The sequence below is a fragment of the Procambarus clarkii genome, chromosome 3, assembly GCF_040958095.1.
Source record: "Procambarus clarkii isolate CNS0578487 chromosome 3, FALCON_Pclarkii_2.0, whole genome shotgun sequence".
Classification (NCBI taxonomy): domain Eukaryota; kingdom Metazoa; phylum Arthropoda; class Malacostraca; order Decapoda; family Cambaridae; genus Procambarus; species Procambarus clarkii.
The window spans coordinates 9,102,761-9,127,866 of record NC_091152.1 but is presented as its reverse complement, the minus strand read 5'-3'; positions in this window follow the sequence as shown (position 1 = coordinate 9,127,866).

Sequence of the window (25,106 nt, the reverse complement as noted above, 5' to 3'; positions counted from 1 at the left end):
AATACTTGGAATTCTTTTACTTAAAATAATAACAATTAGATTAATAATAATTAACATAATTTTTACTCAAGATTCACAAAAAACATTAATACTATTTTAAAAGAAAATTTAAAAGACATCTAAAAACAGATATACAGACTTTGTGTGATATTTATTTCAACATTATATATTAATAGAATGTTGTAACTAATATTTTTAAATATTAGGTAGTTGCCAGCTACGTATATCGCATATAAACGTGTTAAACGAATAATGTTAAATAGCTATATACATAACAGTAAAATAATGATAACTAGAAAATAGTAAATGGTAATTCCATCTGAACGAAAACCTAATACCAGATTTCTTAGATGTTTTTCGTAATATAAAGATTGACAGTAAGATATCTTATTCATTATGGAGTAATTAACAACAAAACAATCTTTATTTTCATTGCAGAACATATATCAGAGCATACTAGTGACTCATACATTTAAAATAGTGTGATTTTTAAACAATTCGGATGTAAACCCGCAGAACCGCCTACCCGCCGAATACAACATAAGAAATGGTATATAATTCATTTTTTTAAATTCCATATATAATCATTAATAATTTTCGGCATCTATCGAGGTTCTCCATAGGTAAATTCCTGTACTCTAACAAGATGCTACTTGCTGTTTAGCTGATTAAATTCTTGGAAAATCGTAATGACCAGCGACATAAAATATAACAATGAAATAGTAGCTGGTAACTGTATGTGAACGAAAAATTAAATTCCAAATTGATTAGATGTTTTCCTAAATATAAAGATCGACCTGAAGGAATTTTATGAATTATGGACTAATTAAGCAAAAAAAATAGGTAATTTTAATTGAAGAACAGATACCAGAGAATAGTTAGTGAGTACATTTATATTGTATAATGGGAGAAAGCCCCTGATACCGCGAATTAAAATAACCACCTACATTAATTGATAACTAGGAAATAGTATCTGGAAACTTTATCTAAACGAAAACACAATACCAATTTGTTTAGATGTTTTTTCTTAATATAAAGGTCAACAGTAAGGAGTCTTATTCATTATGGACAAATTAACAAAAAAAACTATAATTTTCATTGAGGACCATATATTAGAGCATACTTAGTCACTTATATATTAAAAGTATTGTGCATTTTGAACCACTGGGGTTGTAAACAAACAGAACGGCCTACCCGAAAAGTCGTAACATAAAAGTTTGTATATGTTTGCTAATTTATTATTTGATAAATGATTATTATTAATTTACGACGACTATAGAGGTTTCCCATTAGTTAAATTACTGTAGACTGACTAAATGCTACTACAAAATCTATATAAATCCTGGGAAAGTCCCAATGACCAGCGACATTAAAGCATAGAGGGTTAAATAGTAACAGGCAACTGTCGGCGAACGAAAAATTCGTTTCCAAATTTATTAGATGTTTTCCTAAATATAAAGATCGATAGGCTGGAATTTTCTGGATTATGGCCTAATTAAGGGAAAAATATATATATTTTTACTTGAAGAACAAATATCAGACCATAGTCAGTGAGTTATAGAATAATAAGAGTGTAGTATTTCATTGTATAACAAGAAATAGTCCATGGAAGCGATAATAGACGTAGTTTTACATAAAATAACGTCCAAAAACAGCCGTAGAGTCAAACGGCAAATGTTGACGTTCTTTTTAAGAGGACAGGTTGCATACACACCTGTCACCAAGAAAGGTAATGAGAATCTTGCTCTTCTTAAAGCTGTCAAACTCGAAACAATTTCCTCCTCCATCAAGAATTTAAGATCTCACGAGCACTGTATCTACACCGACGGTTCAGTCCAATCTTCTACTGGACGGACTGCAGCAGCATGTAGGTTTTGTAGAAATAATATTTGCACAAAGACTGTCAGTGTCAGGTTAAACTACTGGCTGACCTCCACACAAGCAGAACTAGCGGCATTACAACTAGCTACCAGTACATTAAAAAAACATTGGAGGAATAATATTTTGTGATTCAAAGTCTGCTTCTCAAGCAATCGAAAACTTCTTGGAAGATTTGGAAGACTTGGAAGAAAACTTGCTGGAAGATTGACAGCAAGAACCTCATACTACCAGTTATAAATGACCTTATCGCTGCACAGAGCAGAGGGTCTCGAATCTCCTTTGTATGGATACCATCACACATAAATATAACCCATCATAATGAGACAGACATTGCAGCCAAATTAGCATGTAACAAAGATAAAGTTGAATTAGATCTAGGTATCCCTATCTGTACTGTCAAAACTGTATTGGTCCAAACACTCAGGACAGATAGGAAAGAAATTACTGACTCCCAACGACGTGAAAACACTAATATAAAAAGCTATGACTTGTTCAGATCTGAAACCTATATATATGGACAGCATAAAACATCCACCAGACTGTGCGACACAGTGGTTACCAAGATCAGGTTGGGTTGCTTTTACCTGTGGCAGGTGGCTACAGGTGACTGATCTCCCAACCCTGAGCACTCCAGGTGCAAACTCTGTGAGCAGGAGCTGCGGCATGATCTCCCACACTACATCACCGAATGCCCAGTTATTTGATATTTCAGACCAGTTAGCATGAGATACCTGGAGCTTTGCAATCACTTTATTCACTCTCGTGTTCTTGAAGATATCTTCATAGTTCACCTAAAATTTGCCAGTGCAGGCTACTGAACATATGGCCCTGTATGACTAACTATTATGTGAGACAGGGACTTTTAGTATCACTGCTACCGTATTCACTCTTGTGTTCATGATATCCTCATAAAGAACCCCAGAGTCTGTGGGTGCAGACCACTTATCATATGCCTCTCTTTGACTAACCATTCTGTGTGATGGGGATTTTTTTAGCATTACGTAGCTAGCTTTTTGACACTGTACTCCCCCTTCATATAGTCTAGGTAGCTGCACAAATGCAGATGTACCTAATGTATTAATAAAAACAAAATCCAGACGGAGTTCAATTAACACTATCAACCACCAGAAGAGGTTGTGGCTAGCAAGCCAAACGTTAACTGTACATATTTAAATTTATTTATATGTATTTTTTTCTAAGTGTATATTATATTTATATATGTCAAACTATAAAAAAGTCGCAAAAATACAGAACTAATATAGTAAAACATTTTGTTCTGCACATTTTTGCATTTATGCCATCCCAAAGGGGTAGGATTTTAGACTAGAATTGTACTAAGGTATGTACAAATCTAACCTAAACTATTTAGCTACTTTTTTAGGTAGGAATGACTTCCAACTAGTACTGTATTAGACAGTACTGGTACATTATTATTTAATACTAGCAGTACCCGCCCACACGTTGCTGTGGCTCAGCAACGCACATACTATTCCCTCCCTCACCCGTCTCCTCGGCCTCCTCACCTGTCTCCTCGGCGTCCCAACCAGTCCATACTCCACCATCCCCTCTTCCTTCCCACCATGCCCCACTCACCTGTCCCTTGTCCTCCCCCACTATTCTCCATTCCCCCCATCCCCTCGTCCCCACCATCCCAAACTCCCCAGTCCCCTCGTTCTTCCCCACCATTACCTCCCTCCCTTGTCCCCTCGTCCTCCCCACCATCTCTCACTTCCGTCCCCTTGTCATCCCCACTCCCTAGTCCGATACCTTCCCAAATGGTCTGATGTTCCCATCAGAAAATTGGAAACATCAAGTGACCTGATGATCCCATCACTGAAGTATAAGAAAAACAGTTAAAAAATGAAATGAAAATATGAAAAATTAAAAAAAAATAACTGTACTCATGATATGAATGGTATGGTAAACAACACAGCTGAATTCCAATGCAATTCACGCAAAATAATTAAATCAAAATGAAAATAAACCAAAATCCATGAAAATTCAATTTATCAATGCAATCAGAAACATTCAAATGGAAATGTAACATATTTGGTATAGCATGTGTGTGTTGCTCTTACATGCAACAGATAGTGCTGTTTGTCAAGAAAAGCATAGTTTTACCAGTCACAGGTGTGGCATCGATACGTATACTTACGAAATGAACGGTATGGTAAACAACACAGCTCAATTCCAACACAATGTCACACAAAATAATTAAAAAAAAAAATAAATAAATCGAAATCTATGAAAACAAAATTTATGAATGCAATCGGAAACAATGAAACGGAATTCGTAACATATTTAGTATAGTGTGAATGTTGCTATTATGTGCAACAGATGGCTCTGTTTTTCAAAAACGCATGTTTTTACCTTTCTTACAGTGTACTTGTAAAACTTTTTTTTTAATTTTGCTAAAAATCACCATCTTAAAATTATATGTGAGATTAAGGACCTGCCTGAAATGCTATGCGTGCTAGAGGCTTCACAAGAATCTAAAACTTCAATGTTCTGTACTCTCATCAACCAAATACACCTTCTTGTATATAAATAAATAAATAAATAAATAATAATAATTATTAATGTTTATTTTTAATTAAACATTATGAATACGATAACAAATTCTGCATAAATATTTAATTTGTCTAATAAGGTGGAGCGTATTGGCCAAGGAAGAGTATTACATTTTAAAGGCTTCCAGGCCCACAGGTTATTAAAGAATGCACGAATGTTAACCATCTAGGTGGTGCCACTTCCCTTTCTTTCTCAGACTCGAGATGTTTTTACTTTCTCATGCATTGTCCTTCAGGTGTCCTCACACCTGTCTCCAATCTCATTACTTTCCATTTGTTTCATCTTATATTAAGCAACCATTTGTTTACACCAGGATATCGAATAAAGCAAGATCCACCTAGAACGTTCTGCAATCTAACATTGATTTAATATGTTACGTCAGTTTTCTCCCTTTTGAAAACATAATAATTTTGGATCGTACTTGCTCAGTAAAAATCGTTTATTGATTTATTGATGAAACATGTATAAAATACAGTATTACATTGGCCATACCTTTATATTCGTAATATTGTTAAGATATTCAACCTATCATTGGTGTTCTCTTTGTGTTTGGTCATTAAGCTTTAGATGAACGTTTGCCCATATTTCATGAAAGTTAAAAAGTATTGAATTCCGCTCTATTTTTTGTAATTTATGAGGACATTCCCAACTTTACTCCAACAATCTGTTATTAGATTTATACTCATTGATATTAACCTATTCTTATGTATGTGTGTTATTGTAAGAATCATCAAACCCAACAAAGACAGCTTTAAAGTTAGATTCATGCACCTGTACCTTCCAATGTGGATTAAAAAACTAATACGAGAAGTGTAGCGAGTGTCTACGTGTGCTGCAGTGTCATGTACACAAGTGGCGGCCGTAGTTGCCACATTTCCTGCATCAAGAATGTGTCGATATATTTTACTGTGAGAATGACTGAAGACATTAACTTAAAAACACGTTAACTTGTAAATACCAAGCCCAACAATGAGATAATCTGGAGAGGGGTAAAATAATGTTGGCCGAAGTTAGTTAAGAGAAAACACCTGGTAGTAGCCAGCAGTTAACACACACATGAACACCAACTCGGAGCGTCGCCAAGGTTTCCAAACGCAGTTAAAATATTTTATCAATACCAGGGCGCAATAGTGATAAATTTAAACTATGGATATATTTTAGTTTATAGAGAATAAACTTGTATACGTAAATTGGATTACAGACTATTAAAGACTTTTGTTGTAGATATATTGAAGTGGATTTTCAGTTTTTCGTTCAATTTACTGAAATGAAATACACGAAAAAACTAATATATTAATTATGTTTGTTTCTGGGTACAAATTTTGTATATTATTAATAAGATAGGTATATTCACTCATAGCCGCATTACAGTTTTTGGAAAGAAAAATATGATGAAACATTTTGGGTTCATAATAAAAATTTGAAATTTTGCGTTAGAGGATAATTTACGGCAGACAGATAGAATAGAAACAAACTACAGAACAGTACATCAAAACACGCATTTTAATTAGGCGCAAAAAACACATCATAGAGCCAAATTCAACTTTCAATGGCACATCATCCTTCTTTTGATGTATTGTTAGATTGCTGAAACATTTATTTCTAGGATCCAGCTCAAGACTGTGTGTTCCAGTCTTCCATATAAACTTCTCTTCCCTCTCGCTCTCCTCAGTGATATAAATTTCGTTCGTGCATGGGTTCCCGCTATTATGAGTCGAGAACGAAGCCACCTGTACAACACCTAATCACTTGTTGATCGTATTATATTTTGACAACTTGCACAATATAAATGAATAATTCAGCAATGACAAATGGGTTGTGAACTGCCACATACAGGAGCAGCTCGAGCTTCAACGTCCACAATGTTACATGACTACGTTGACTCAGATGGAATATCATCTGCAACACAAGCTAGATAGAAAACCTAAAACTATTCAAAAAGAGTTTTTGAAATATGTCTGTTCATCAGCAAGGCTCAGAATATGGCCAGGAAACCTTTGCCAGTGACAAGAAAACGGCGTCCGCTATGCATGACTGCTGGACCTAGACTGAGCTGATTACTGGCTTCCAGCCACCCACCTGATGACGTCATCTCCCTCAAACTAACCCGAGCCTCAGTTGAATCACTTGTGTTCTAAAATTATAATTGATATATATTTATATGTATTTGTGTGTGCCAATATGATCACTAGACTTATAGACGTTACTACTGCTCAGCTTAGCCTCGGTTACAAGTATATCTGGGAATTCTCATTATTTACTGATATAGAATTGACCAAATGTAAACTGTTTCAACAAAATAATTCGCACACCCTCCGTCACTATGTGATGGAGTGCGAAAAGATGCATGAATAAAGAGATAATTCTATAAAAATGCTGAAAAGATGTGTAAATATTTCATTTAAAATAATCTGCTGCCAGACGTCTTGGCCAAGTATCCCCAGTTTTCTAACTGTACGTAGTAACTGATTGATTGTAACCTGTCCACCGCTGCCCACTGGATGGGAGGCAGTATGCAGGATAAACATATCAATTGTGACAGCACACTAGCTCTCCACATGTCAGTTGCTTAACTCAGAAACTCTACTTGAAGTCGGTCCCGAGCCCATTGTTGAATTGACGATGTGCATTGAATTTTGTAACAAACTCATCAAGATTGTAACTTGTTTAGCTAAATGAATTGGGGAGTTCAGTCTCTCAATCCATCATATGCCTCTGTAACCTTTTCTGTTACCGCCCAAAAGATGGGTATGGGGTGAATGTGTTACAACCCTTGAGACTTAGTACGGTTCTTTTCTCGAAGTGATCAATATATATTATATCGGCCTTGCCAATATGTGTCTAGGGGTAGAGAATCAACACTGCATAAATTGAGAAAACAATGTATCTACGCTAAGGGTGACAAACAACAATTAAATGGTAAATATAATAGCCAGAAACATTCTTTAGCATGCAATAATATAAATAAAAATCCTTATTGAGCAGTATCACCAGCACATGAATTACTAAAAGGAATAATACACAATCATCTATCCAGAGAATTAACCGAGTATTTAGCTAAAATAACAGTAACCTCTGACGTAACTTAAAACATGTCTCCTCTCGACCAAAACTGCCACGCCTTTGCCCAAGCGTCGGTTCCCAGGCCAGGCATCCTACCACAATATCAACTAAACATCCACATAAACTATTGTGGAGATTCTACTAACAAAATGTAGTACTAATATTCAAATCATTATTAATCTTAAGAGTATTAAATACTGTTACATTGCTCAATATAATTTACTGGCAAACAATAATAAGAATTAATCAAGGTTGAACTATAACCACACGCTTGACAACAAGTTCCCACACTGGCCACATCCAAATATGGTCAACCCCCCACACAGAGAAACCAACATGAAAATACTTGCACAAAAGCCTCATACAATATAATGCAACTCAGGCACACTACAGCATGCTATATTATATAACATACAATAACCTAATATCATCCAACTGGATACTATACTAATTATAGAACAAGACAATAAAGTATATAAGCATCAGGAGTAATGTTAGAATCCTAGTAAGATTCGAAACAGCATGAGAAATTAACTAAACTAACTGATGTATACATAAGTACATGTGTATGTAACATTAACAATTGTGTAACTAGTTTCAAAAGATTTTCACTTACTTAGCAAATGAACCATGGGATTCAGTTCCTGAACCGATTATGTGCCTCTGTAACCCTTTCTACCACCGCCCACGGGTTGAGTATGGGATGCATAATAAACAAAGAAATTGAATTGATATAGAGAAAGATTTCTGGAAAGGTCAGAAAGCACGAGAATGAAGAGTTATATGTTTAGAACCGAAAATTATATGTTGGGAAGCAAAAAAAAAAAAAAAAACAGACAGTGTAATTTACAGAATTAGGCTGGGATATCGATATTTATGACATGTGGCTGCAGGAAATTAACCTCCCTATGGTGAACATTCAAATTAAAAACTATGTTTTAAATGAACAAGAACATGTTCTCCGACGCTTTATATGTGATTGTCCTTCAGTCAGTGGTTTCAGAAAGAATGGTGTTACGGCCCTCTCGGGACGCAACGGGGTCCTTACTCTGATGTTGTTAGAGGAAGATATAATGTATCCGTTCCCAAGCCAGTAGTGGCTATCAAGGGATGAGATCCGTGACGCAAGTAACTTAAAGGGAGTAGGGAAAGAAAGTTAAGAACTTAATATTATACTTATCACCATCACCAATTAAATATATAAAAACAAAAAGTGCACAGGGGGAGGGGTATTAACACTATACAAGGGGATTATGCACAATATAGTCTTCTGCTGAAGACTCTGGATCAAGAAGCTAGGTGCTGAGTCCACGGTGCTTTCTTCGTGGCCTCACGACGTGTCCTCTGAGAATGCCGAGCCTACCCGGGCCACAGGTCAGCCAAAACACAGGTCCACTGGGGGCACCGCTGTGGAGGCCGTCAACCACACGTCCAGCTGGTCTGCTGGCAGGTTCTGAGCCAACAAGGCTGGTACGGCCACTCCACGAACGATAAAAGGGGAACGCCCTAGACAGGAGCCTCGTGTGACAACACAAGTCACTCTCCTGTCTTCAGTTCCCCAGTGGATGATCGTCTCCAACAGTCGGTCCCGGGTAAATCCTTTTACTGCCACTCCACTGGCAGGCTAACACACCACAGTGTTCTTCCGGGGGGGACGACGTCACAACAGCCGCAGCAAGGTTCAAGGTATGGAGACTGGCTGCCTCGGGTAGACTGACTCCACTTCCATCACAGCAGTCCCAGGTCGGCTCTGTAAGCAGACACGTCATCAATAACTGGGACACTAAAACACCTCACTTACGGGCTCGGGCACAAACACCTGACGTATCCAGTCCATAGATGGCGCTGTCGTCGGAGCACCACCTCACCAGAGGTCAGTGGCGGCTGTGTTGTGAGCTGCACAGGACTAGAAACTGGCCCTTGTGGCCGATATTCGCCGTCCTCATACGGTGTCGTCGTTCGTTTGGCGGGGGTTTCGGGAGCTGACCCAAAGATGGCGTGGTTGTCACTGCTCCGGGCTCGGACGTTGGATCCGGGTTCGTAACAAATGGTATGAGGTACTTTGATCTTTGTAACTGCTTCATACACTCAAGAATATTAGAAGATTTCAGCTCCTCATCCTCTTTCCTCCCCAGGAAGGAAAAGTGATCCTTTCCCAGCTCTTTGGACATACAATTCGAGTTCGATTAGAAGATATTCTTGTCCTCCTCCCAGATTTTGCAAGTGGAGGCGAATAGGTCATCCTCGCATTTTATATTCTCTCATGATTCCCTGTGTGACTAACCATCCTGTGAGATGGGAATATTAGATGAAGTTATAGCTAGTTTTTGATCTACATTTTGCAATCCTTCATATAGAATAGGGTAGCAGCACAATATTGCCTATACACCTAAGGAAAAATTGTTTTACTCTTCGCACTATAATTATGTTCACGAGGAACCATCAACTGTGGGTTTATATATTTCATTTAATTATTATGCACCCCATACCATCCCCTGGACAGTTGAGGAAAGGGTCACAGAGGCAAATAATGGGTGCCCCTGATCTCTTTAAGATAACTTAGTACAGATGGTTCGTCTTCCCTGGCAGATAACCAAGTTGTGGGTCATTAGGCCTTCTGCTGTCTTTCCCATGAACTGCTTGCTAGGTACGCAGGAGTTAGTGGAGTGAAGGAACGGTTTATAAATGACCCCGCCCAGCCCCAGGAGTCGGACCCAGTTCTTTTTCCACAATATACAGCACAATATCTAGAATTTGTTATTATTTTTCTTTTAGAATGAAACGAGAGTAAATGAAAGTGTGCTGAAAAAAATATATTAGAATGGAAGGGTGTCACACTCAGAGAGTGACACCCTTTGACTACGACTTACTGTATCATGAAATCAATAAATAATTTTTACTAAGCAAGTGTGATCCTACATAGTTAAGTTTCCGAAACGTAGAAAACTGACGAAACGTATTAAAGCAAAGGTAGATTGTAGAGTGGTCTAGGTGGATCTCGCTTTATTGGAGATCCTGGTGTAAACAAGTGGTTACTTAATTTAAGATGAAACAAATGGAATGTAATGAGATTGGGGACAGGTGTGAGGACACCTGAAGGACAATGTATGAGAAATTAGAAACAACATCTCGAATCTGAGAAAGAAATGGAAGTGGCACTACCACGATGGTTAACGTTAGTGCAATCTTTCAGGAACCTGTGGGCCTGGAAGCCTTCACAACGTAGTACACAGTAGTAGGGGTTACGCCTTACACAGGATTTTATTTTTTTAATCCTGTGTGGGGCGTCGGTTTTCCAGGTAAATATAAAAAATCCCGTGTAATGCGTCGGGGTTTCTTGGTAAATTGTAAAATACCATGTGGACTGTCGGGTTTTCCTGATAAATTTTGGTTGGGCCATTTAGCGCTTCGGGATTCCTGGTAAATTTCCGATTTGGAGTTAAAGAATTCTTATGAGGAAAATAATTTCAGAGTTCGTAGAAGTTTCTTACAGAAAATTCAGGGGCAAAGTTCGCTCCCATCTTACTGAGAATAAACTCTACTGTCAATTTTTGTTTCTTTTCAAAATCACTCATTTGGAGCTAAACGATTTTTCGTGGGGTCTTATTATAGGGATCATAGGATTAAGGACTTGCCCTAATCACTATGCGTACTAGTGGCTGTACAAGAATGTACGAACTCTTGTATATATAAATAAATAAATAAATACATAAATAAACAAATAAATAAATACATAAATAAACAAATAAATAAATACAAAAATTTGTTTACACCAGGATCTGCAATTAAGCAAAAACCATTTAGAACATTCTACAATCTACATATGGTTTTATACGTTACGTCAGTTTTTTATCTTCCGAAAACATAATCATGTAGGATCGTACTTGCTCAGCAAAAAATCATTTATTGATTTCATAAAACCGTATGTCGTAGTCGAAGGGTGTCACACCTTGAGTGTAAAACCCTTCGATTCTGATATATATCTTCAACACACTTTCATTTACTCTCGTTTTATTCTAAAAAAATTGCAAATTCTACATATTGTGTGGGAAAAGAACTGGTTCGACTCATGGGGCTAGGCTGGGTCATTTAGAAACCGTTCCTTCACTCCACTAATTCCTGCACACCTATCTTGAGGTTGACTTGAGATGATTTCGGGGCTTTAGTGTCCCCGCGGCCCGGTCCTCGACCAGGCCTCCACCCCCAGGAAGCAGCCCGTGGCAGCTGACTAACACCCCAGGTACCTATTTTACTGCTAGGTAACAGGGGCATAGGGTGAAAGAAACTCTGCCCATTATTTCACGCCGGCGCCCGGGATCGAACCCGGGACCACAGGATCACAAGTCCAGCGTGCTGTCCGCTCGGCCGACCGGCTCCCTCTAACCTAGCATGCAGTTCGTGGGAAAGGCGGCAGAAGGCGTACTGTTCCATAACTTGGTTATCTTCTCAGGAAGACAAATCATCTGTACTAAGTTATCTCCTGATTAAAGAGATCATAAGAGTAAGAAAATCGTCTCTACGGCTTATTCTTCCATAAGGAACATATAAAAAGTATTGCACGTACCATACTGTAAAGGAAAGGAGGAATACTGAGCCTACCTTAGTGATAATTTCATTAGTCATACAATCACAGTCGCTGTTGATACTAGAATACTAGAACCATGTGTCGACAAAGACTAAAATATGAATTTAATTTATATTAATATTTTCAAAATACACCTAACCAGCCGGTTCTAAAAGTTTTATTGCACAAGATGCAAAACATGTTAACAGTTGACTAACTTCTGAGTACCTAAATGCTTGGTGAGCAGATGAAGAGACATTAGTTACAAAAATGAGGTAATCTATTCTAACAACAACTATATTTACCAAAACAAGGATTTCATAACTCAATATAGAATTCACGATACAATACAATGTAGAAATTATGATACTGAACACCTAATGGTTTATGATGCTGAACAATATTGGAGTTACGATAATTAATAAATTTTGTGTATATTGTGTTTAGTTGGTAACAGTCTCTATAGCCATGATCAAAACCATAAGGTCTGACTAAAATATATAGCAATACAAAAATATATTATTATTTACTGAAAATTTTAATTTGTTTACACTATATTTACAATGGCAACATTACATTATTATAGTAAATACCATTTTTGTGAAACATTGTGTAATAGCAACTGACAAATGATATATCGCATTCTTCCTGTCCAAATCTGTAATATTGCTACAATTGAATATCTCTTCTTCCTATCCTGTTACAAAATATGTAGTGAGAATCTATTATATTTTTTAAATTCTTAATTTCCATTCATTTAAGTCTAATACTGAACAATAAAATATTAAGAAATCTACTTGAATGTTTTGCCTCATAAAGCTCTGAATATTCACATATATCCTATTTATAAATACAATTTTATTCTCTCAACACAAAATATTTGCTTAATATTACATTGGTCATATCTTTTTATTCGTAATATTGTTAAAATATTCCACATATCATTAGTGTTCTCGTTGTGTTTGTTCAATAATTACTTTTCTAAACCAAATCTAGTGATTACCTATGTTTACTTATCAAAGTGTAGTTACCAGTTACGCTCGTGGAGTCCGTCTTCCCCAGCACTTTTTGTCATAAAATGGTTTGAAACTACTGACGGTTTTGGCCTCCACCATTTTCTCATTTAACGTGTTCCAAAAGTCTACCACTCTTTTTGCGAATGTGAATTTTCTCATATTTCATCGGCAGCTTTGTTTAGTTAGCTTAAATCTATGATCTTTTGTTCTTGAAGCTATAGGTCACAGAAATTCTTCCTTATAAATTTTGTCGATTCCCGTTACTATTTTGTACGCAGTGATCATATCGCCTCATTTCCTTCTGTATTCTAGTTTTGGCATATTTAATGCCTTTAACCTCTCCTCGAAGTTCTTGTCTTTTAGTATTACACACATCTCCTCACATGACAAATCGACCAACGTCTTTACAGGTTACAATTTTGGCGTAATCCTGTACCCCTTGGAAGAAATATTAATTGTAATTAGTCCATACAGGATTAGTGAAGAACTTTTTGCAATGTGGAATTATTCGGAATAAGGTATGTGGACAAGACCTCATCATAAAAGGAAGGGATGCGGCAGGCATTGCACGCAAATGCTTAGGCATCAGTGTAGAGACAAAGCAGATTGGTATCAAACTCCACCCCTCAAAGACAAAAGCTATGCCCATAAAAATAGTGAAGCCCAACATCCAACTCACAGTACAGGGTCAACCAATTTAATGGGTGAACACTTATCAGTATCTAGGAATAATCCTGGACACACTTAAATATAAATGCGGAGGTTACTTATTTATGAGAGAGAACTGCGGGCCGTACGATCAATCTCGAACCCATTGATGATGTGACAACATATACTGAATTTTGTAACTAGCTCATCAACATTGTAACTTGCTTAGCTAAATGAATTGTGGGGTTCAGTCCCTGAGCCCATTATGTGTCTCCATAACCCTTTCCACTACCACCCACAAGATGGGTATGGGGTGCATAATAAATGAACTAAACTAAGGCCAGGGGCCAGATTCACGAAGGTTTTTCTTCTTAGCTACGAATGTTTTCCTTCTTAGCGCCTTCATGGCGGCTACGTCCGTATTCAGGTAGCTACACTAAGTCGAAAAGCCTTCGTAAGTTTATTCCGGGATCTACGTGTGGTTTCGACCACTCGTAGCTTTACGTAAACTGGATACTACTCAATTTTTCTGTACTACATAACACTGGGATCGATTTTAAGATTTTGGAGCATAAACAAAAGATTATAAAAATTGAATCTCGTGAAGAGAAGTCCTTCGTGTTAGTTATATGTGCATTCTCTGCTTGAAACTTTGAGTAAATATGTCTTTTATGATATTAGAATTAGTTTTATAATAGCAAGATATTATACCCGTAGTTATTAAGTAAATAAACGACTGGTGAACATGAAATATGAGAGAAGGTGATGAGCCCTGCCTGATGGGATCATTTACTATCACCAAATGCCCCTGTTCACCTAGTAGTAAGGGTGTACCTTAGCTATACATACCCATTTCTAATTTATTTAGTTTGGTTTTATTTTGAAATTAAATCTGGGTGAGACATAAAATAAAAATATGCTGCACAAATGATGTTAGGTAAGGAGAAGGGTTAAAATGTCAAAAACTTTATTCATTGAATACTTAAAGCTATAATTATGACAATATGGACTATTAAAAAAGAGAGAGGGAAGTAGGGGTCCAAGACCTCTTCCTGTTATACTACTTGGGTGTGGAACAAGTAATTATCAAAAGAAGGCACCATGCCGGGAAGGGTATGTAGCAGTAAGGCAGTGAGGTGAGGCAGCTACTTATTTGAGAAATGCTTATTTTATTTACCTTATAAGCTGAGTCAACTCATTTTATTTGAGGAATACTCAGCTGATTCCTCTACATTTAGCATGGAACAAATTTGTGTCCAAGACCTCTTCCTGTTACACAATTTGGCTGTGTTTAACCAAACTAGAAGTCCTCTACAAATCAAGGGACCCAGAATGTGGAATGACCTCCCGAATCATGTCAAAGGCTGTACCTCTCTCAGCCAGTTTAAGAGTAAAACCAAGTACTACCTAAATAACTCCATGTAACCTAACTTATCCCCTAAATGTCAACCCATGTCTTGCTATTTTTTAAACAATGCTGTTCACCAATGTGTACAATTGCTGATTTGTGCTATGTTACCCCCATTTTTGTATTTTTTATTCCTTCTTTCAACACAGTTTATACCTAATCCCAATTACTATTAAGTTTTTTGTGGCCCACGATGAATCCTTCGATTCTCTAGGCGAATCAACCCTGGCCACAGGCCAGCTAAATCACAGTTCCACTGGGTGCACCGTCGTGGAGGCCTTCAACCACAAATCCAGCCTGTAGCTGGCAGGTTCCAATCAGCTCCTCTGCGTTGGCCACTCCACGACCGATACTACGGTTGCGAGCCCTAGGCAGGAGCCTCCACAGATCACTCTCCTCACCACAGTGGCTAGTCTCTTCACCAGTCAACCCCCAGGTACGACGATTACTCAACTCTGCCACGTCACAGGCAGGCTAACACTCTCAGCAGTGTTCGTCCGGGAGCAACTCACAGCTTCTGCAGCAAACACGTGGAGAGACTTTGGCTGCCTTGGGTAGACTGCCTCATCGTTCAATACAGCAGTCCCAGGTCGACTCTGTAATCAGACACGTCATTAGTACTGGTTACACTCTAGGGCACCTCACTTACAGGCTTCGACACAAAACGCCCACCTATCCACTCCATAGATGGCGTTGCTGTCTAAGCGCCACCTCACCAGAGGTCAGCAGCGGCTATGTTACGAGCTGATTAAGACGGGAATCCAGCCCCTGTGGCCGGTATATCTCGTCCTCACTAGATGGCGTCGTCCATTTGGAGGGGGTTTCGGGAGCTGACCCACAGATGGCGCTGTCATCACTGCTCCGTGCTCGGACGCTGGACTCGGGTCCGTAACACTTGTGTGGTAAAACAAATCCTGTCAGCTGTAAAAATATTGATGCAGTTATTTAAATAAAAAATATAATGAAAGAAATATTACTGGTTTATTTTTATCCTATGTTTTTGTACTGTACAGTATATCCAAGGAAGGGAAAAATTGAGACATAATGCACAATTTAATGAATGATTAGCATGGATTAGCAGTTCAAAAGAAATATTACTATTACATATCAACATGAGATCTTAATGATCCATGGTCAACATGATTTAATAAGGATAATACAGTATTTGTAATAATACAAACTATAATTTAAAATCTTTATTACTGATTTTTTTTATTAAGAAGATTAGGTATACACAGCAATGTGCTGCTATCCTATTCTATATGGAATATTACACAGTGTAGATAAAAAACTAGCTATAAGTTTATCTAATACTCCCATCTCACAGGATGGTTAGACATACATGGAATCAATTTAGAAAATACCAGCCTCAATACAAAAAAATAAATCAACTCTGACTAAACAATTCTTCGCGATTTTCACAAGAGTATTATGGAAACATTACTGAATCATGGAAACATTATATTATAATTACTCTTACCAGTTTCTACAAGACTCCTCTCAAACAATGTATTGTTTTAACATGTTTAGGTATACACAGCAATGTGCTGCTTCCCTATTCTGTATGAAGGAGCACACAGTGTAGATCAAACACCAGCTACAAGCCCATCCAACATCCTCACCTCACAGGATGGCCAGTCATACATGGAATTAGGAGAGAACAAAATACTTAATGCTGATCTATTAGCCTCCACTGGCAAAATCTGGGTGCAGCACAAGAATATCTTCCAATATTCCTGAGTGTATGAAGTAATTACAGAGCTCAAAGTACCTCATACCAATTGGTATGAAGTCACTGATAACAGGGTAATCACATATATAGTGTTGGAGAGTATGTTCTCTCAAGTAGGACTGAAAACAAATGTTTTTTCCACCAAGAGGGCTATAAACCCATGGAATCGCCTACCCGCTGAAGCCGTAAATGCCAAATTCCAGCTAAAAAATATCATTAAGACAATTGGCGGGCCCTGTAACAAGCCGCCGGCTTTCTGTCCTCGTCGAGGCCACTAGATAGTTAGTGGCCCTTGGGTAAATTCAGTAAAAATATACAATAATTGTCAGCGCATCTTTCGAGCAACAAGGACAGCTACACAGTATCTCTTAGAATTACGTAGGTAAACAACAAATGTAACACATTTGTTTACTACAATGTTGGTGCTGCATGTAGAAGTTGAAAAAACATTGTTTTACTTCGAAATATACTAATTTTAAAAGAAAATTCGACGTAAATAGGAGGCAGTAGAGCTCCGATAAGCTAGCGCTAAATCTTCAATATGAAGAATGTTGCTGCTTTCTGATTGGCCAAACGAAACACTGTAGTGACCTCTATCAGCACGCAGGTCAACCAACAAATTTCTTTCTAAGTAGATGTACGTGAATTGCACCTAAGCATCTTCTTAGGGCATACTTAGGAACCTTCGTAGCAAACCTACTTACGAAGGAATACATGGAGCTTCGTGAATCTAGGTCCAGGACGGCAATCCTCAGGTCGCTAACCTCCCTATCTGGAGAAGCCAATCTGCAAGTCCTTCACACATAGTATGTATAGACAGTCAGATCAGTGATCGACTATTCCGCACCTGCACTCACAAGTCTATCACACAAACAGTGGAAAAAGCTTGAAGTTGCCCGAAACGATGTCATGAGAGCAGCTCCTGGGAGCCTGATGTGAACCAGGCTTGAAACTCTTAAGACTGGAAACGGGTGTGCTCTCTTTTCAAGAAAGAATATCACAAAGAACAGCTACTAATTATCGAATAAGATAATTACTAATTATCAGTAAGATAATTATTTCCCCTGATCCACTCCCAGTACGGCAGGCCTTGGTAGTTGAACTTGGTCAAAACAACAGAAACACTTGGACTGCCAGAGCGGGGAATATCCTAAACGGACTACAATTAAAAGGCATGATTCTTGATAGAGGGGGTGATCAACCACACCCAAACTACACTTGTTCCTCCACCGTGGGAGGAGCCTACCTTCAAATTATAATAGAAAGTCTTCCGATAAAAAAAGGCTGCCTAACATCCTTCAATCCTAAGGCGCATCATAGAAAAGCAAACATGCAGCATTGCAGTAGTAGATGCCACGCACATCTTCCCAGACGGATCGGTTGGAACAGAATATGAGAGTGCTGGAGCTGCCCTTTGCACGGGCAACGAACAGGCATATAGGAGACTGGGAGGACCAGTATCATCAACCCAAACTGAGCTGTTTGGAATACAACAGGCAATCGCATAAGTAATTGCACAAAACACTCAGAATGCAATCATACACACAGACTCGAAAGCTGCACTTCAAATATTAGGACAAAAGCAGTGGAAAGACAATGTGGAAATAATTACCACTGTTTTGTATCTTGGAGCTGTAGCTAAAGGCAAAAGACTCAACATAACCCTAAACTGGATCCCATCCCATGTTGGAATCCCATTAAATGAGAAACCCCATGAAATTGCTAAATTGGCCACTCGTCATCCAGTGATACATAAAACAATCCAACCCAGCCTAGAGTACATAGCAAAACACCATCACCAAAGAACACTCACATCTCAACAAAGCCTATCTATACCAGAGAATAGCAGAAAGTTTGCCTCTGCAATATTATATCTTCAGGACACCAATTAAGTTAGATAGGTTAAACATCCCAAAAGGAATCAACAGGGAAATAACAGTTCGGTTATATAGACTACGTCTAGGTTACAGATGCAACTGGGAGATTGATGAACCCTGACAGAGGGAATGCATCTTCTGCCAGTCACAGAGAAGCCACTACTTCCCTATCTCCAGGAATGTCAAGCAACCAACGACCTATGAAGAACTTAAGAGTTCCTGAATCTTGCAGTAATCTCGTTGAAGACATCAGCACTGCCACTCATCTGGTCAGAAAAGGTGTCTAGCAGCTGGACACCCTCATAAACACTATCAAGCAGTATTCCTACCCAGCGATAGCAGCCTGATATGCGACCTCAGCACACATTATACATTCACTAAATATAAAAAAATATAAAAAATCTACATGCCCGTGCCACCTCCTGGTTGGCTTACTCCTAATCAATCAATCAGTCAGCTTGTTGTACTTGAAAGGGAGGGTGAGCTTCGGCTCCTTGGTCCCGCCTTGCAACAGTCAATCTAATGGTGTGGGGTTGCATCCAAGGTGGGGTCAAGAATTGGACCTTGGCGGAGGACCTCGATATAAGCCTGACGTTTATGAATATATTCGAACCCCAGTTGGAAACAGACCCAACTATAGGATGGGTTAACCCAAGTATCGCGCTTCCAAAAGGGTCGCCCAAGTTGGAAAAGAAGAACGCTGAAAGAATATTGTTGAAAACATGTTGATAACTGATTAAACCAAAATTATTTATTAGTCAGAAGAAACACAGAAACGCGATCTATATGTAAAACCTCTACCGAGACAAATATTTTCAGTAAAACCGAAGATATTTGTAGTTGTATAAAAGTGGCAGTTTTCACCGCTCGTCGAGCTCGAAAACCGCAGCATTCATCTCAGAACCATGCCTATTTCACGCAGATTCCTTAATAAACGTAAGAGTTTTATATGTCACAAGAAAGACAGATATATAAGCTTCGTTTTAAATACCTTACCATGGGCATATTTAAATTTAAAGCGCAGATACGTGTACTTTTATAATAGCCGAGCTCCGACTCCGGACAGATCGCTGGACGGAGCAACTCTCTCTCAGAACAATGCTTATTTCACGTGAATTTATAAATATTCGTAAATTTTGTATATGCCTCAAGAAAGATAGGAATATAAGGCTCATTTTAAACACTTTATCATAGACATAATTAAAGTTCTAATGAAGATTCATGTATTTTAATAATCGCCGATCTCCGACCCCCGCTTAGACTGAGCGACAGAGCAACTCTCTCAGAACAATGTTTATTTTACGTAAATTCGTTAATAAACACAAATGTTTTATATGTTTTAAGAAAGATAGAAATATAAGCTTTATTTTAAATACATTACATTAGGCATATTTAAAGCTCAAGTCAAGATATATATGTTTTTATAGTTTCGTTCAGTAGCTTTTCGGTCATGGAGTGCAGACGCCTACGCACTTGCCAATATGTTGTGTAATTAACAAAGATACGCTAATAAAGCCTAAAATATTACATGCCTCCAGAAAGACTGAGCTTATAATCGTTATTGTGAGTGCACCAAAGGAACTATATCATGTTGGAGATCAATGACATAGCAATTTTAATTTAAGTTTAGACTCCCGCCCGGGCGAGAGAGATGGGGCGACTCTCGCCCCATCTATTTTAGATTCTGTGCACTAAAGACCCAAAGCTACTCAAACCCTCCCAGCATTACGTAAACAATGAAGTAATATGGTATATTTACTCACTATAATGTGGATGCTGGATGCAGAACATGAGAAAACATAATTTTACTCTGAAAAAATATCATTTCATAACAAAATAAGATGTAAATATGTAATATCAAAGGAAGTCGATGGTCCTAGCAACAATGTCGTGGAGCGACTTATCCAATATCTATTGCTCTCTGGAAAGTGTTTGCTGGCATGTCAACCTTCTGTACACAGTGATCCAGTCGTCGAACTTCTCTGCTCACATTATCGCAAATTTAATTTATGATGTTAACAAGTAGAATGCGTATTTTTACTGGTGGGGGGCCTCGTAGCCTGGTGGATAGCGCGCAGGAGTCGTAATTCTGTGGCGCGGGTTCGATTCCCGCACGAGGCAGAAACAAATGGGCAAAGTTTCTTTCACCCTGAATGCCCCTGTTACCTAGCAGTAAATAGGTACCTGGGAGTAAGTCAGCTGTCATGGGCTGCTTCCTGGGGGTGGAGGCCTGGTCGAGGACCGGGCCGCGGGGACACTAAATCCCCGAAATCATCTCAAGATACTGTATTTATGTAAAATCTCCGTTTCTTCGCACATAAAACACGGAACCTTACACGCTCTCTGATTTACTATTTAATAGAGATTCACAAATAAAGCTTATGATTGTATACGTTATCAAAAAGGCAGTGACAAAGTTATTTTTGCGTTTTAATCACAGAGATTAGATCTTATTGAGATAGGAAAGATATTCATATTTTAAAGAAGGTTTTTGAACCATCGCTCTCCCTATCGATAGAAACTAACTTTTTTTTTGTTATTATTAACAAGCTTAGGTATACACAGCAATGTGCTGCTACCCTATTCTATATGAAAGATTATACAGTGTATATCAAAAACTAGCTATAAGTTCATCAAATATTCCCATCTCACAGGATGGTTAGTTATACATGGAATCAGGGGATAAAATACCAGCCTCAATAAAAAAATAAACTGTGACTAACAATCAAGTGATAACATAAAATATAAGGCTGATCTATTAGCCTCCGTTAGCAAAATCCGGGTACAGCATAAGAATATCTTCCAATATTCCTAAGTGTATGAAGTAATTGTAGATGTTCAAAGTACCTTATACCATTTGGTCTGAAGTCACTTATAACAGGGCAATCACAGATATAGTGTTGGTGAGTATGTCCCAGCTCTTGTTCACATAGTTTACAATTGGAATATTCACCATTGGGGGCTATTCATTACCTGCAGCCACCTGCGATACATATCGATATCCTAGCCTAATTCTGGCAATTACAATGTCCACACTGTCATTGTGACACTAGTGGAAGTTTTATGCTGTCCGTTCATATAATTCTCGATTCTAAACATGTTTAGTTAGTCTAGTTCATTAATTATGCACCCCATATCATCTTGTGGGCGGTAGTGGAAAAGGTTACAGAGGCACATAAATATGTCATAGCTCTTTATACTCTTGGTTTCTGGCTTTTGTGTGTACGGAGGAAGAATTGAAACAGGAATTTCCTTTAGTACTTTCTTATATTAATACATCTTCAGAACGAACCATTCCTTCTGAAGATTGTATTAATATTCGAAAGTACTTAAGGAAATTCCTGTTTCAATTCTTCCTCCGTGGTCTGACACTGTCACATTTTTCATTACGTGTTAATTTTCGTGATTTACACACAAAATATATAATAAGATATTGTATATTTAACAATATAAGTATAAGACCCAAGATATATTTATGATTTAACGATTTCCCATAAAGTTGCAATGATACCCTAATTGCACACTATCATCATATACAGAAAGAAATTAATTATAAAGTTGACCAAACCACACACTAGAAAGTGAAGGGACGACGACGTTTCGGTCCGTCCTGGGCCATTCTAAAGTCGATTGTGAACTTAATCGACTTAAGATTGGATCCAGGACGGACCGAAACGTCGTCATCCCTTCACTTTCTAGTGTTTGTGGTTTGGTAACATATTTCAGCCACGTTATTGTGACTCCTCGTCTGCTTAACTTATAAAATTTAAGTCACCTTAATACACAAAACAGAAGTAAAGATATATACGGTTTGTATATTAATTATGACGATCGATGTCTAGTTGAATTATGGTTGAAACAGTCAGATTATATATGTCAGCCACAAGCAAGTAATTATCAAAAGAAGGCGCCAAACTGAGGATTGTCATCCACAAGTACAGCCACTTTTACCTTTATTATAAACTTTAATATATATTCTATATCATCATAAATTCTGAAACATACAATATGTTTCCAATTTTGTTTTATTAAATTATATATTTTGAAAACAGAGATGTAGTCTAGTTTACCTAATATAGAGCATGAATACCACAGACTCATCGTGCGAGTTGTAGTTTATTCTGCACTCCATACTTATCCTGTGAGTCTCAGTGTATTTTGAACCGCATACTCATACTGTGAGTCTTAGTTTATTGTGCACCCTATACTCATCCTCAGGCTTAGGTTACTGTACACCCCTTAGTCATCATGTCTCCCAAGGGGTCCATGTAATTGCCCAAAGCTAATTACCCCCGAGGACCACAGGCCTCCTCCGGTTGGTTGTTTGGTCTACCAGGCTGTTTGACGCGGCTGTCGTTTACATACATTACATTATATGTGGATATATATATATATATATATATATATATATATATATATATATATATATATATATATATATATATATATATATATATATATATATATATATAAATAGCCAATACCACACCATCGCCGGTGTCGGGACACATGAAAACTTCCAATGCATCAGTGTCCATAGGGGGGTAGAAATAGCCTAAGCTACTCTATCCCTTTGAGATGTATTTCTTGCTTATCTCAATAAACATACTTGAACTTGAACATCAGCGTCCTGCCAGGCGGGCAATACAGGCTTCACAATTCAGAAAAAAATTGTAATTCAGAGAGATGCATTGATAAACACAAAATGTTTTATATTTTAAATACAGATATAAACTTTGTTTTCCAACGTTTATTGTAACAATATCTCATGTATAAGAACCAAGATATGTTTTGGATTTAACAATTTCCTATAAAATTGCAATGCTACCTTAATTGTATATGATCATCATCATCATATACAGACAGAAATTAACTTGTAAGATGTTGAGGTAAAGAGAAACGTATGTTAATTATGACACAGGATCGCTCTTAAGAACTTAATTATAAACCGTAATATTATAATTATAATAATTCATTGTGTAGGGGACAGGAAGCCACAGTATATTCATACACGATAGGCTTTTATCAAAGTCATCCTTAAGGTCGAATTACTGACCCCGCCCAGGATGCAACCCCACAACAAGCTGACTAATTCCTGAGTACCTACTTACTGCTAGGTGAACAGTCGCATTACGTGAAAGGAAATGTACCCTACTATTTGTGTCCGCCCAAGATTCGAACACGGAATCTCGATTGTGCGTCGAGAACGAACACGTTTATATAATATAAATAAATATATATATATATATATATATATATATATATATATATATATATATATATATATATATGCCTATACTTGCATAAACCACAAGTGAAGATTAATAATCTTTGGAACAACACCCACCAGTGGGACTCGAACCCAGAAAGCACAACTACCTTCCAGTAGCTGGCATAACTAGTATGCTTTAACCCACTACGCCATCAGACCTTACAAGGTCTGATGGCGTAGTGGGTTAAAGCATACTAGTTATGCCAGCTACTGGAAGGTAGTTTTTTTTTTTGTTTTTTTTTTTGAGATATATACAAGAGTTGTTACATTCTTGTACAGCCACTAGTACGCGTAGCGTTTCGGGCAAGTCCTTAATCCTAAGGGTCCCTGGAATACGATTCCCTGCCGCGAAGAATCGTTGTTTCATCCAAGTACACATTTTACTGTTGTGTTAAACAGAGGCTACAGTTAAGGAATTGCGCCCAGTAAATCCTCCCCGGCCAGGATACGAACCCATGACATAGCGCTCGCGGAACGCCAGGCGAGTGTCTTACCACTACACCACGGAGACTGCTAATTGAGAGATTAGTTGTGCTTTCTGGGTTCGAGTCCCACTGGTGGGTGTTGTTCCAAAGATTATATATATATATATATATATATATATATATATATATATATATATATATATATATATATATATATATATATATATATATATATATATATATATATATATATAGATATGTCGTACCTAATAGCCAGAACGCACTTCTCAGCCTACTATGCAAGGCCCGATTTGCCTAATAAGCCAAGTTTTCCTGAATTAATGTATTTTATCTATTTTTTTCTTATGAAATGATAAAGCTACCCATTTCATTATGTATGAGGTCAATTTTTTTTATTGGAGTTAAAATTAACGTAGATATATGACCAAACCTAACCAACCGTACCTAACCTAACCTAACCTATCTCTATAGGTTAGGTTAGGTTAGGTAGGTTAGGTAGTCGAAAAACAATTAGTTCATGAAAACTTGGCTTATTAGGCAAATCGAGCCTTGCATAGTAGGCTGAGAAGTGCGTTCTGGCTACTAGGTACGACATATATATATATATATATATATATATATATATATA